This window comes from Protopterus annectens, chromosome 12.part0 (genome assembly GCF_019279795.1).
Source record: "Protopterus annectens isolate FY-2018-M chromosome 12.part0, PAN1.0, whole genome shotgun sequence".
NCBI classification, from domain to species: Eukaryota; Metazoa; Chordata; order Ceratodontiformes; family Protopteridae; genus Protopterus; species Protopterus annectens.
In genome coordinates, this window is record NC_056746.1 from 1,354,020,257 (window position 1) to 1,354,035,176 (window position 14,920).

At 42.0% G+C, this 14,920-nt stretch overlaps 1 protein-coding gene across 7 annotated transcripts in view; it reads right to left on the reverse strand.

Moving 5' to 3' along the window:
• The window catches only part of SLCO4A1 (solute carrier organic anion transporter family member 4A1), a 921,682-nt gene that overhangs the window by 102,112 nt on the left and 804,650 nt on the right, over positions 1–14,920 (reverse strand). The window lies entirely within an intron of this gene.

A 14,920-nucleotide genomic window follows, 5' to 3' on the forward strand; every position in this document is an offset into this window, starting at 1 on the left:
AAGGTCTGTGCACAGCAATGTTGCTATGTGCACTGTTGCAGAGCCCAATATCTGTGCACAGCAATGCTGCTGTGTGCACTGTTACAGATCCAAAGGTCTATGTACAGAAATTCTGCTATCTGCACTGTTATAGAGCCCAAGGTCTGTGCACAGCAATGCTGCTATGTGCAGTGTTACAGAGATCAAGGTCTGTGAACAGCAATGCTGCTATGTGCAGTGTTACAGAGGCCAAGGTCTGTGAACAGCAATGTTTTGGGCACTGTTAAAAAGCCCAAGATCTGTGCATGGCAATGCTGCTATGTACACCATTAGAGAGCACAAGGTCTGTGCCCAGCAATCCTGCTATGTGCACTGTTACAGAGCACAAGATCTGTGCACAGCAATGCTGCTATGTGCATTGTTACAGAACCCTCAGGTCTGTGCACATCAGTGCTGCTATGTGCACTGTTACAGAGCCCAAGTTCTATATACAGCAATGCTGATATGTGCACTGTTACAGAGTCCCTAGGTCTGAGCACAGCAATGCTGCTGTGTGCACTGTTACAGAACCCCCAGGTCTGTGCACATCAATGTGGCTATGTGCACTGTTACAGAGCCCAAGGTCTATATAAAGCAATGCTGTTATGTGCACTGTTACAGAGCCCCAGGTCTGTGCACAGCAATGCTGCTATGTGCACTGTTACAGAGTCCAAGGTCTATACACAGCAATGCTGCTATTTGCACTGTTACAGAACCCCAGGTCTGTTCACATCAATATATATATACAGCAATGCTGATATGTGCACTGTTACAGAGTCCCTAGGTCTGAGCACAGCAATGCTGCTGTGTGCACTGTTACAGAACCCCCAGGTCTGTGCACATCAATGTGGCTATGTGCACTTTTACAGAGCCCAAGGTCTGTGCACAGTAATGCTGGTGTGTGCACTGTTACAGAGCCCAAGGTCTGTTCACAGCAATGCTGCTATGTGCACTGTTACAGAGCCCCCAGGTCTGTGCATAGCAATGCTGCTGTGTGCACTGTTACAGATCCCAAGCTCTATGTGCAGAAATTCTGCTATGTGTAGTGTTACAGAGCCCAAGGTCTGCGCACAGCAATGCTATGTGCACTATTACAGAGCCCAAGGTCTGTGCATGGCAATGCTGCTATGTACACCATTGCAGAGCGCAAGGTCTGTGCACACCCATGCTGCTATGTGCACTGTTACAGAGCCCAAGGTATGTGCACAGCATTGCTTCTATGTGCACTGTTACAGAGCCAAAGGTCTGTGCACAGCAATCCTGCTATATGCACTGTTATACAATGCTGCTATTTGCACTATTATAGAGCCTAAAGTCTGTACACAGCAATCCTGCTATATGCACTTTTACAGAGCTCAAGGTCTGTGCATGGCAATGCTGCTATTCACACTGTTACAGAGCCACCAGGTCTGTGCATAGCAATGCTGCTATGTGCACTATTACTGAGTCCAAGGTCTGTGCACAGCAATGCTGCTATGGGCACTGTTGCAGAGCCCAAGATCTTTGCACAGCAATGCTGCTATGTGCACGGTTACAGAGCCCAAGGTCTGTGTAAAGTAATGCTGCTGTGTGCACTTTTCAAGAGCCATGTACTGGACTGCAATCGACATTTATGCCTTACACATTACATATTTAATACACTTATGTTGCTGAGACATCAATGGGATAACAGATATTAAAGATTAAGGTTATATTTGTTTTATATAATGGCAGTGTACCTTCATAGGTTAATATATGTTCTAGGTCAACGACCAAATTGGCCTTTTGAAACCTATCCATGCATCCCAAATCTCTGAAAAGTTCTGATACCCTTGATAAGTGCAAGCAGGAGCTTGGGAGATGAATAATTTACAGGTGTCCTGTGCCAGTAAGAAACACAGGTGCCAAACCATAAGGTGAATTTGTAAACTAGTGTTACCAGTTATTCTACAAAATGGATGAGATGCAGATCCTAACTAAACTTGTTTATTATTTATATTTTATATTTTGGGCTGGATACATCCTACTGAGCCTATATTTTCTTACAGTGGAGATAAGTGGTGACATTTGCATCATCTCGGAGAAAGCTGTCTAAGAACCTGGGTCCATTTCCCTATTTCTGATATAGTCAAGAGTTATGTGAGGATGTGGCAGGTGGCTCACATTTCTGAATTTAGCAGTGTTGACTTGGACGATAACCTACTTGTTTAAGAAGACTAATCCATCTGATAAGCAGAGGAGAAAACATTTACAGTTGCTGTAGAGAAATCAGATGCATTAGGTAGACAACATATTTTCTTTTCAGAACTTGCTACAGACTTACAACACACAACACAGCTTACTTTACACTTGAAAAATGTTATGGAGTCACTTCAGCCAGAGCAGGATATTGTCCATTAAAAAAATCTCTTTAGGCAGAATGACGCTTCACATACAGAACTTGCTTTTATGTCATTTCAGACAGAACTGTGGGAGTTGGACTGCTTTACTGTTTTTCTTGTGTCAGAGAATATTTTTTACATTGAGATCCTTGGGATATCCCTTTTAGAAAGATGCAGGGGAGATGTAGAGATGTAATATCTGCAACATCTGCTGTAAACATACCTTCATATGCCAGTGCAGGTTCTCACAGCCTAGCTGGGTTACAGGACACATTGAAGCAAACTTTATTACTCAGCATTACAGGTCCATGATTATAGTAACTTTAAATGAACAGAGTTGAGGTACATGAGTTTCGTATGTCTTATTACAAGTGTGTTTTTGGTTTCAGAGTTGAAGTAACTGATAGACAGCAAACTGTTGCTCTGATAAAGAAAAAAAGTGAAAAAAAAAAGAAAAACAATAACTTAAATATACCTTTAAACCTCACAAAATTGGTTCCTTTGAAATCAGGCTAGAGTTTGTGGAACAAAATGTACACCTCTGTACCACCACAGATAAGCTTTATTAGTGCTAAGCACTTTTTTCTGAACACTTCATTAGATCTACGTCATTTTCAAAAAAAAAACAAATACCACTGGGAATATAAAAGCAGCCATTCAGATGGAATCCCAGGCTACCAGGATTGGTTTGAGTAAGGAGATACAGTAGCCAATCAGAAGAGAGTACAAGACAATCCCAGGATAGGATGATTGAATCCTAATTAGAATAAAGCGTGGTGAATTGTCAGTTTTAATTTTAAGCTCAGGATTAAAAGGGTTCATAGGTTCATAGGTTCATAGGTTCATACTAGGCTATCTGCCCGAGGGCATTTACAAGCCTAGCCCATCGTTTTGTGGCTTACGCCACCCCTTTAGTATGGGGAACTATACCCATTATTTTGCTGTGCCTCTGTCGAGCAGTGACACTGAGGTAATCCCTGGGGTATATCTGCGATCTCCCATCCATTGGTCAAGATTTCTCTTGAACAAGGCCAGCGAGGTGCTCTGCCTCACATGTACCGGGATTTTGTTCCACAGCATAGGGAGTCTTTGGGTGATGAATCTATCCCTCCAGCACGTCCTATTAATAGCCGTGTCAAGGTTTAAGTCTCCGCCCTTGTGGCTCTGATGGATCTAGATTTTTGAGGTGAAGCATATTCATCAAATCTGGGTTTGACATGGCCTTGTATGTTAGGCAAAGGTCACCTCTGAGCAAGCGGTGCGACTGAATAGAGCTGGAGTTCTTTCAGTCGGGCAGCATAGGACAGATTTTTGAGACCCTTTATCCTTTTGGTGAGGAACTTTTGTGGCCTCTCCAGCTGCTGCAAGTGTCGGGTCAGATACATTCCGAATGGGGCATTGTACTCAATCATTGGTCTGATGAGTGATGAGTAAAGGGAGACTATGACCTCCCTTGATCTAGATGAGAATCCCTTCATGATAAGGTGGGCAATGTAGAAGGTCTTCCTAACTACTTTAGCTACATGGGTGTCGAATGACAGACTACTATCAACCTGGGTCCCCAGGTCCCTGATAACTTCTTCTGTGCTCAGTGGATTGCCACCTATTTGGTAGCTAGGGGTAACCTTGTTTTTCCCGAAGGGTATGACTATGCATTTTTTGGCATTTAACTTTAGGCCGTGGCTCTGGCACCAGTTATCCGTTTCTGTGAGACCCTTCTGAAGGATATCTGTGTCAGATGTGTTTTCTACTATGGCGCCCAGTTTGCAGTCATCTGCAAACTTTGTCAGCCATAACCCTCCTGTGTTTGCTTGTACTTCGGAAAAGTAGATGCCAAACAAGAGTGGGCCCAGGACTGAGCCCTGTGGGACACCACTTGTGACAGGCTTTGAGTCTGACATGGCGCCAGCAACTCTGACCCTGTGGGTTCTGTCACTCAGCCAGTTTGCAACCGATCTTGTGATGTATGGGTTGACATTTAAGCTGATGAGTTTTTCAATGATACCCGAGTGGGGTATTGTATCGAAGGCCTTAGCCAGATCGAGGTAGGCTGTATGGACTGCCTTTCCCTCATCAATGGCTTTGGTGACTGTTTCAAAAAGTCAACCAAGTTTAAAAGGCATGATCTGCCTTTGACAAAGCCAAACTGGGTTGGATCCAAAGTCTGCAAATTCCCTATGTCTTTATTTATGAGGTCCATTATGATCCTCTCCATGGCTTTGCAGATAAGGCTTGTCAAGCTAATGGGCCGGTAATTTCCAGGGTCGGTGGAGGCACCGCCTTTGTGAAGTGGTACCACAGTTGCAGTGCGCCACTCCCTGGGTACGTATCCAGAGGTAAGACTTTGATTAAACAGCTGTCCTAGCTGTGGGTTTAATTCCTCATTGAGCTCATGGAGCACACAGCCGGGGACACCATCAGGTCCCATGGATGCTGTGTTTTTTGCTTTGGAGAGAGCAGTTCTCACTTGGGCGCTGGAGATGTTTGGGGGCTGCAATCATTTGGTATAGATATCTCTCCTTTTGGGGAGGAGAGTTTGCACTGAACCTGTCAGCCAGTATGTTGGCAATGTCTGTAGGATCAGTAATCTTCACATCATTTTGAACTAGCTCTGAGCATATCTGGGAGTTTCCTCCCAGGTTTCTAACATAGCTAAAGAAGGCCTTATGATTGTCTTTTGAGTCTTTAGCTATTTTTCTCTCGAAATTTGCTTTGGATGATTTTATGAGAGCTCTTAGTTTTTTACTTATAGTGATCAAGGGTGTCTTACCTTTTAAGGATTTTGCTCTATCTTGTAGTAGCTTCCTCCTTTTGTTGTAGAGTTTGTTTATGGCTGGGGTCCACCAGACTGGATGCTTGCCTTTGGTACAAAGAGTCTTTGTTTTGCTTGGGATTGCCTTATCCATGCAGTCCTGCAGGTGCTGGTAGAAGGCATTTGTAAGTGATTCAGCGGCTTGAGTACTGTTTTCCCGCTCGGGACCTTAAAGGAGACCACACTAGTCTTTAGAAGTGTGAAGTCGGCTTTTGAGAAGTTCTTTACTGTGGTCTTTTTATTTCAGGTGGGGTGGGATGAGGACCTCCAGCGAGATTAGTTTGTGGTCTGATCTCACCAGTGAGGGGTACACCTCCGGTGTTGAACATTGTGCTCCCATGTTCGTGATGATGAGATCAAGTATGTTATCTCCTCTTGTGGGGATGGTGACTAGTTGTTCCATGGCATTTGAGTTTATGAATTCCAGGAACTTTTGGGCTAGGGTGTTTGGGCTTGAGTAGTGTTCCCAGTCTATATTAGGGTAATTGAAGTCACCTAGTATGATGGTGTTTGGTGATACATTTATCCCCTCTAGTGTTTTCAGGAAGGCCATGTGAGGTTCCTGAGTTTGTGAGGGTGGCCTGTAACATGCTACAATTTGCAGAGCAGTCTTGCCTATGGTTAATTGCACCTGGATGGTCTCCGATGCATCGTGCGTTGCCACCAGTCTTGAGGTGTGGGTGTCCTTGATGAATATGGATACCCCCTCCTTTCTTGGTATTGTCCGGATTTTGGGGCCGGAACGCATGATATGAGGTAAAACCTGATAGCTGGGGTGCTCTCAGGAGCCTTGAACCAGGTTTCTGTCACAGCACAGACATCGATGTTCTCCATACTGAGAAGGGCCTCGAGTGCGTGCATTTTGAGATTTAGACTTCTGGCATTGAGCAGCATTACCCTTAGTTTTTTCCTTTTTGTGTTCTAGGGTGGCAGGTTTAGAATTTGAGCCTTGCCTAAAAAGGCACTATGGGGTGGCAAGAGCCTTTGCCAATATCCGGAATCCCAGGGTGACAGGTGCAAGCCGTCCCTTGCAGCAGCGTGGCTTGTCCAGCATGTCATCCCAGGCAGACAGACACTGGATCCCCTTTGAATGACACCAGTGTTTAAGCCAATTGTTAAAGCTGATCATCTTATCTCTGTATTGTGGCATCATTCTTGGTGAAGGTAGGATACTGCTCAAGGTCAGGGTCATACCTGCCTGGGCTACATAATCAGAGAGCTCCTCAATGTCTCTTTTCATGTAGTCCAAGGAGGTACGTCTCAGGTCGTTTACACCAGCGTGGACAATGACTGAGTCATATTTGTACCTGCTGTTGAGAGACCTGAGTGCTTGCGTTATGTGGCGGATTCTAGCGCCCGACAGGCAGCTTACTGTGACCTTCTCCTTACTCAGTCTGGTGAGCGGGACGTCAGTGTGTCTGACTATGGAGTCACCAATGACTAGTGTGTCTGGCATTGTGTTTGGCCTTAAGGGCTGTGACTGTTTGACACTCTGACTGTGAGGTCTATGTGTTGCAGGTGTTGTGTTCTGAGGTGGTGGTTGTTTGGGTGTCTGCTTTGGTGGCCTCTGCTGTTTTGGTAGATTTTTGATCAGAGCCTCCGAGTATGTCTTTGTGTGTTTATGTGTATGATTTGAGGTTGTAATGGTACTATGTGAGACTGGGTCTATAGTGTGTGTGGTAACCTTCTCCTCCTGACTGGTCTTGCCAGTCCTATGTTGAGAGAGCTCAGCCTCCAGTTTGGCCGTATAGTTGCATCTCTCGCATGTATTTGTGTTTTGTGGGAGGAGGAGAGGGTTGTCTGTGTACATGAGGCAATTGTAACATTGCCTCAATATTCCCAGGTTCACCAGCTGAGCAGGAGAGGACACTAGCAACTGATCCCTCGACATGCTAGAAGGAATAGACAAAAAAAAACTTTAAAAAAGTTTCCGGGGGACGTGGGTGACCGAGAAATGGGGGGTTACAAGCATAAATATGTGTGTGGATCCTATGCCAAAACCCTTTCTCAATGGAATCTTTCAAAAAGCAATAGAGATCCAACAGTAATAAAAATAAATTAAAGTTGAAAATTAAAATGTCATAGTAAAATGTTACATTTAAGTTCTTAGATATCCAAGCAGTTGCACACTTTGATATACAGGAATTGTGTCTGCTTTTATGGTTCTCATGAGTTCTAAACGATTAATATTTAACCATCACTTTCACTTAAACATCACAGCCTCAAAGCTCTCCTTCTTGTTTGCATAATATTAAACAACTGATATTAACAGACTATTTTATGGGTGCAAAAGTGTGTCAGTTTTTGTGCATGCCGTGCATCCACACTAAAAAAACATACATTAAAAAAAATGTTTTTCAAAAAGGTTGGATTACTGTGCTATTATTTGCAAGGACGGACCGGATTGGAGTTAGCATATATAGGGCCTGTAAAGTCAGATATAATACCTTTTACTTCTACATTAATGAATTACTTAGTATTAACCAACAAATTAACAAATATGTAAGACCTTCTAAATGCTCCTTCTTCAGTGCATTTGGAGGTAAGCTAAAGTTAAACCTCAGCTATTGCCAGCCCACTCATACAGGGCCATGTGTGCGTGTGTGCGTGTGTGTACGTGCATGTGTGTGCATGCGTGTGTGCGTGTGCATGTGCGTGTGCGTGTGTGCATGTGTAAGCCACATTTCTAAACATAAAAACACATAAATAACTAGATTAGGTACTCATAACAAAGATGAGCAGCACCAATATTGGGCTAGAGGCAAAAAAGAACAAAGTCTGTCACAATATAAACACTCAAAGGGAGTGCAACAGCTTCTAAAATTAAAATGTGATTCCATCAGGTACATCATTGCTTATGTTCTTTGCTGGTTGGCTACTGTACCGACTCTCTTGGACCAATCCTAGCAGTCTCAGTTTCTTTCTGAATGCCTGGTGCGATTTTGCCATTGCCCCTCATTCTTTGGAAAGTAAATAAACTGGGGAACGTTGTTTAATTTGTCTGTATATGTTGAAGGCTTTTGAAGAAAGTGCTTATGATTAATACAGCTAATTTGTAGTGGTGTAAAGGTATAGGAACTGTATTTCTACAAGAATAGCTTTAATGGCATAGTTAAGTTAGTGATTTTTTGTTTTTTATTGGAATAGCAGCCAGCAGGTATCTGTTATTTCAACACTGTGCATTTCCTGCGGATCATACAGTGCCCTCATGAAGGATAGCAACAGCTTGGTGATGAGTTAACTCTGCATAATGGATCTTGGAAAGATGGTAATAATAACTAGTAAATGATTTGAAATGTTGCCACAACATGTTTTATGAGACATGGTCATGCAAACACTTGGCTTTGATTCTTGTCAAGTTCATTCTTTAATACATGTGGGGCAGAAATATTTTGTAGACATAAAATTGCAATCACCACCTTTGCTGACTTGTTTTGTTTCAGCAGTAACTAATAAGGAATATGACACCTCTACTCTGCACTCATTTGGCATGTATCTGTCCAGCCACATTCACTAACTGGAAATGCCCACAAAGATACCTTACTTAGCGGATACAAGGCCTAATCAACATGTCCAACATGGACCAATTCAAATCCCTGTCACTATACTCTGTATTCTACAGACTGCTAAGAGGTGACCTGTGTCTGGCATACAAGCTATTGTCTGACCCATTGTCGATGGATTTACTGCACATCAGCAGGTCAAATGGCATCAGAAATACCCAAAGTAGGGCTCTAAACCTCTTCTGCAACAGAATAGTTCATCGGGGCAGGTATATCTTGCAGAGGATACTACTGTTCAGGAACAGACTCCCCATCCACATTAAACCAAGTTAATCCCTGTCCATATTAAAGCTCATCTTAGACCTATGGATGAGAAACAAAATTTACACCAGAACTGCCTCCTGTACTACTAATGGACAGAGGCATGCATGGGTCCCCTCAAATTATCTATGGTATGATTCCAGTTATTCTCATTAGGAATAATATATTATCATCAGCCATGGGATGGGTAAGAACAGTCTATAATTAAATGAGATAGCTTATTTCAGACACAAAAGGGAAATTGGCTAGGCTTAAAATGCTGGCCTAGTATTTACCTACAAATCTATTAACCTTTAATACCAGTCCCAAGGAATCAGTCTGTTATGCATGATTTGAGTTTGCATACAAAAAAGATTTATTTTTCAGTTTAGAACCAATATAATAGACCCTTTTGACATACAGATATCAAATGCCTTAGAAATTGTAGACGTTTGTCGAAGGAATGGGAGAGGTTTGGACTCATTTAAAAGTCTGTAACAACAGCTTGTTCACCTTAGTGCTGTTATCTTCACTTATAGGGTACATTATGTTAACACCAAGATTTGTAATGTTGTAATTTTGGTGCTGACCTAATGGCTTGTTCTCTTACAAACTAGGGCAAACATTGATGTGCAGTGTATTCTACCAGGCACGATAGCTGAACACATTAATGGTTTGATTGTGATGTTAGTAGACAAATCCTTTCTTTTAGACACAGACCCTGGCAAATTGTCAATTCTGTTATGGAACATAGCAATGTTTTACAGATTGATACAGTAAGGGACTCTACTATATTGTTTTACAGATTGATACAGTAAGGGACTCTACTATATTGTTTTACAGATTGATACAGTAAGGGACTCTACTATATTTTTTGCAGATTGATACAGTAAGGGACTCTACTATATTGTTTTACAGATTGAGACAGTAAGGGACTCTACTATATTGTTTTACAGATTGAGACAGTAAGGGACTCTACTATATTGTTTTACAGATTGATACAGTAAGGGACTCTACTATATTACAACATTCCTCTGAAGGGCTGCAGGCTTCTCTTTCAGTTGATATGGTCAGTGATGCTACTTTGCCGGTTGCTTCCTCACAGTCAGATCTGACAGACATATTATCTTCAATCCCCCCCCCCCCCGACATACATATTACATTTACTGATTTGGTCATTACAGGAGGACCCTGAAGGTCACTATAGGAGGACCCTGAAGGTCACTACAGGAGGACCCTGAAGGTCACTATAGGAGGACCCTGAAGGTCACTACAGGAGGATGCTGAAGGTAGTCAAAATGATGCAGTCTCTATATTAAAGAATCCTGATATTGTGGGGAAGACAGCAGATTTGGAAACAGTTAACACATATCTCAAGAGTGGCAATAGCTGGTGTCCATATTTGTGTTGCTTCGCTGAAAGTCGGCAATATCAAATCTACTTTATGTAGATTTTTTTGTATTTTACATCAGTGCAGTACTGTCACTGCCAATGCAGGATATCAAATGTCTTTCTCCTGATCAGTGTTTGACTTTCTGAAGTCTTATGGGGGTTCAAACTGCAGTTTAGTCTTTTGGGTTTTCAGTATATTCTGGTTTTGCCTTTACATATGTTCATATCCTTGTACATCATTTGGATATATTGCCCTGTACAAGAAAATGAGGGGCAGATTTTATGAATTTAACAAAGCTCTATGCACACACTTAATGCACCTTATGAGAGCTCAGGGTAACATCCACACCAGGGTTAATGGTGATATTATTTACACAAGTGACAAAAATGAATGGCAAACTGAAGAGTCATTAATTTGTGATAAGTCTGTTTAGATCTTTGAAATATGGAAAGCCCTCCAAACAGGTTATATTTTCCCCCTTTCCCATTGTGTTCAGCTCAGCTCCCCAGTGCTGCATGTCCACCAGCCATACCCCTGGACTTATACCTCTCAACCTCCTAGCATAAAAAATCTGGACAAAGCCTAAAATAATTGGGGGGGGGGGCAGATTTTAAATATTCCTGTTATAAACTTAGAAAGTTGCATGAATGACAGATTTATGTTACCATGCATTTTCTGAAGGCTATAAAGTCTGAAATTCAAATGTCACTATTTAGTGACTTTAATCCTCAGTGATTTGCCAGAAAAAAAACACATTTTATGAGGAGAAGATCAAAAATATGAGGCACAAATCTGAACATTTTGTGAAAATCTGTGAAAATCTAGACAATTGAGAGGTATGGCTGGACTTAATATAGTGTGTTAGGGCCAGTTGTGAATCCTAAGGGTGTCCTGGAGACTTAACCATTTCTGCATCAATCCAGTGGGAGGGCTTTATGCCCTACCCACTCACTCACAGCAGGGTGATTCCATCCAAAGGACAGGCATGCAATTGGGATATTGCAGTATATGGCCCTGCCTGTGTGGCAGCTCAGCCAGTTCCACTCCCACCTCTTCTTTGGACCACACATCTTCCATATCATATCCCCAGCTTTTAACAGGGATTGTCTCAGGAGATATCCATGTTAGCGCCCTCCCACCAGGATAGGCACACCCATTCTTCCCTGCTACTCATCAGAGACCAAGCTGCTAATCAAACCTGGGTCACCTGGGTTGTACTCAGAGTTTACCCCTGTACTTCTCCAGACTGGCTCCAAACAGGTCATATTATGCATTCTACTCATCACATGGTTACTTTCCTCATTGCAATAGCTGAATAGAATTATCTTGAAGTATTTTAGCTAATAATTTATCAGACCAACATTTTTAGGATCATAGGAGGTTACTAGGCTAATGGCCCTGGGGCCCTTACAAGCCTAGCAAGAATTTATCCACAAAAAGTAACCTCAGTCAGCACCTCTCACCCCTGTCAATTAGGGACACAGGTGGAACCCCTGGGACAAATTTGTGGTTTTCCATCCACTCATAAAGGTTGTGCTTGAAGAGGGACACAGAGCTACTCTGTTTGATGTGTATGGGAAGTCTATTTCAGAGATGGGGCAACCTCTAGGAGAGGAATCTGTCTCCCCAGCAGGTTTTGTTGATGTTGCATATTAGATTCAGGCCTTTTGAGTGGATAATGCATGAGGAGTTAGACTTATGGATATGGAGCATCTCTAGTAGGGCAGGGTCCGAGATTGTCCTGTAGGTGAGCCAAAGCTCACCTCTGACCAATCTGTATGATACCAAGTAGAGTGACAGTGATTTGAGCCTGTCTGCAGAGGACAGGTGCTGGAGGTCATGGATTCCCTTTGTGAGGTATTTCTGTGGCCTTTCCAGTTGGTGCAGATGTTTGGAAAGGTACATACCAAATGGGGCATTATACGTTTTTTTTCTGGATGCAATCCCTTTACTTATGAGGTGAACTAATTAAAAGGTTTTTCTGACCACTGCTGCTACATGATGGTCGAATGTGATATTGTTATAAACCTGAGTACCCAGGTCTCTCACCACAGGTTGTATGTTTAGGGGGTTGCCATTGATGTGGCAATCAGTAGGGGCCATGTTTTTGCCAAATGGTATGATAATACATTTTTTGCATTTAACTTAAGGCCATGACTTTGGCACCAGTCATTTGTTGCTGTGAGACTCTCTTACAGTATGTTAACATCATTTGGGGAGTCAATGACAGCATCAACTTACAGTTGTTTGCAAACTTGGTCAGCCACAGGCCTTTTGTCTTTGCCTGGGCCTCTGAGAAGTAGATGCCAAACAGCAGGGGTCCCAAGACAGATCCCTGGGGAAATCCATTAGTGACAGGTCTGATATTGGAGGTGGAAGTGCCAATTTTGACTTTGAGGGTCCTGTCGGTGAGCCAGTTGGCCACCAACCTGATAAGATGGGGATTTACACCAAGTTGTGTTAGGTTTTCAATGATGCCTGAGTGTAGAATTGTATGAAAGGCCTTGGCCAATCAAGGTAAGCTGTATGCACTGCCTTTCCCTCATCCAGGGCCTTGGTGACAGTCTCAAAGAAGTCAACCAGGTTCAACAGGCAAGATCTGGCCTTGACGTATTCGAACTGGGTGGGTTCAAGTGCCTATGCCTTGTTTATGAGATCCATAATATTAATTAATTAATTCATTCATTCATTCTTTCATTAATTCATTCATTCATTCAGTCATTCATTAATTTTACATTTGTTTATCGGGTAGTGTCCAACTGGGCCATGAGCCCATTTTCAGCGGAGACCCGGGGAGATAAGCTCCATAAATGCACTACAAAATGATTAACATGAGAAAGGCTTCAAAATACATTACATAATGATTTATAAAAACATGAAGAAAAAATCAGAAGCATTACTTAGAAAGTTAAAGATACACCCCAAGCATTACGTATTGTTAAAAGAATACAATTAAGCAGTACTCAGTAATCAAAATTCATGACAGCATCTAAGCCATATTTGTAGAACACTTCTAAATATATATATATATCTATATATGTATTTTTTTTAAAACAGTCGATCATAGGATTGAATTAATGCAGGTGATGCAAGGTAGACTGCTGGTAGTAGAGACAATGGAGAGTGTAGAGAGATGAGAGATCACACTGGAGATGTACAGATGATGTTGTATCGCCCCATGGCTTTACAGAACACACTTGTCAAACTAATGGCTTCATCTATTTTCAGTACTGATTCTATAGTATATTGTAGTGTATGTAACACCACATTTAATATAATTCCATCACCTGAATTTCAGCAGAAGAAACAACACCATCTGACAAGCTCTCTTCTGATTTGGCCAACAAAGGTGCTAAAATACCTGAATACTTTTTGCACAGACTTTTTTGTATTCTATGCCAAATAAAGCTAATGGATTAGTGTTATACACTAATTAGGTATAATAAATATAGATGAAGGCCTCCTGGATGAAAAAAGTGCTGCTATGCACAAGTATCCATCAGTCATATAATAATTTCAGTTGTTTATTGCTAGTATGACCGATTTGGCTTAGATTATAAGCATGTCTGTAAAAAATTTGATATTGCTGCCCTCTACTGAACAATCTCTTGTATTGCAGCCTGATGTTTCAAAATTGGGCACTTGAGATGCCTATTTTACTTCCTGAACTCACTAGGAATATACAAAAAATTCTGCAAACCCCTTGTGTTGCAAATGCAAACACGTTTAGTGTATTAGTGGCAAATAATGCAATTTCTTTGAAGTTGGGCAGTTTCATAATCCAAATGTTTCTTACAACTTTTAGTAAATAAATGCAGATCTTTCTACAAAATTTAGAAACAGGCTTGAAGGAATTAGTAAGAACATCTGAAGTGTACACCAGATAGTCTAAAGATAGTTATGATTCTATCATGCAGAAGAGCTGACAAAATGGTAGTTTGTTTCCAACTCCTGCATCAGGTTTGGAAAACGTAGCCCTTTGATCATAGGATCAAAGGAGATTACTAGGCTAACGGCCCCAGAGCCCTTACAAGCCTATCCAAGGTCACCCTGTGTTTCCAAAGGTGACCGGTTCAAGCAGACACTAAAATCAGCACCTATCATCCCTGTCCATGAGAGACACAGGTGGAAGGTGGAACCCCCAGGATGAATTTCTGGTTACCCATCCAATCATCCAACTTACGCTTAAATAGGGCCAATGAGGGGCTTTGCGTAAGAAGAATAGAAAGCTTGTTCCAAACGTGGAGCAACCTCTGTGAGTCAAATCTCTCTAGCAAGTTCTGTTGATGTTACATACTAGATTAAGGACCTTTCAGCGAGTGACCCATGTGCTATTTGACTTGTAAATGTACAGCATTTCCATTAAAGCTAGAGCAGAAATTACTCTATGTGCAAGACACAGGTCGACCTTGAGCAGTCTATATATGACACAGAGTAATGTGACAATGATTTCAGTCTGTCTGCATAAGACACAGCTTGAAGACCATGAATTTTCTTTGTAAGGAACCTTTGTGGTCTCTCCATTTGCTGCAAG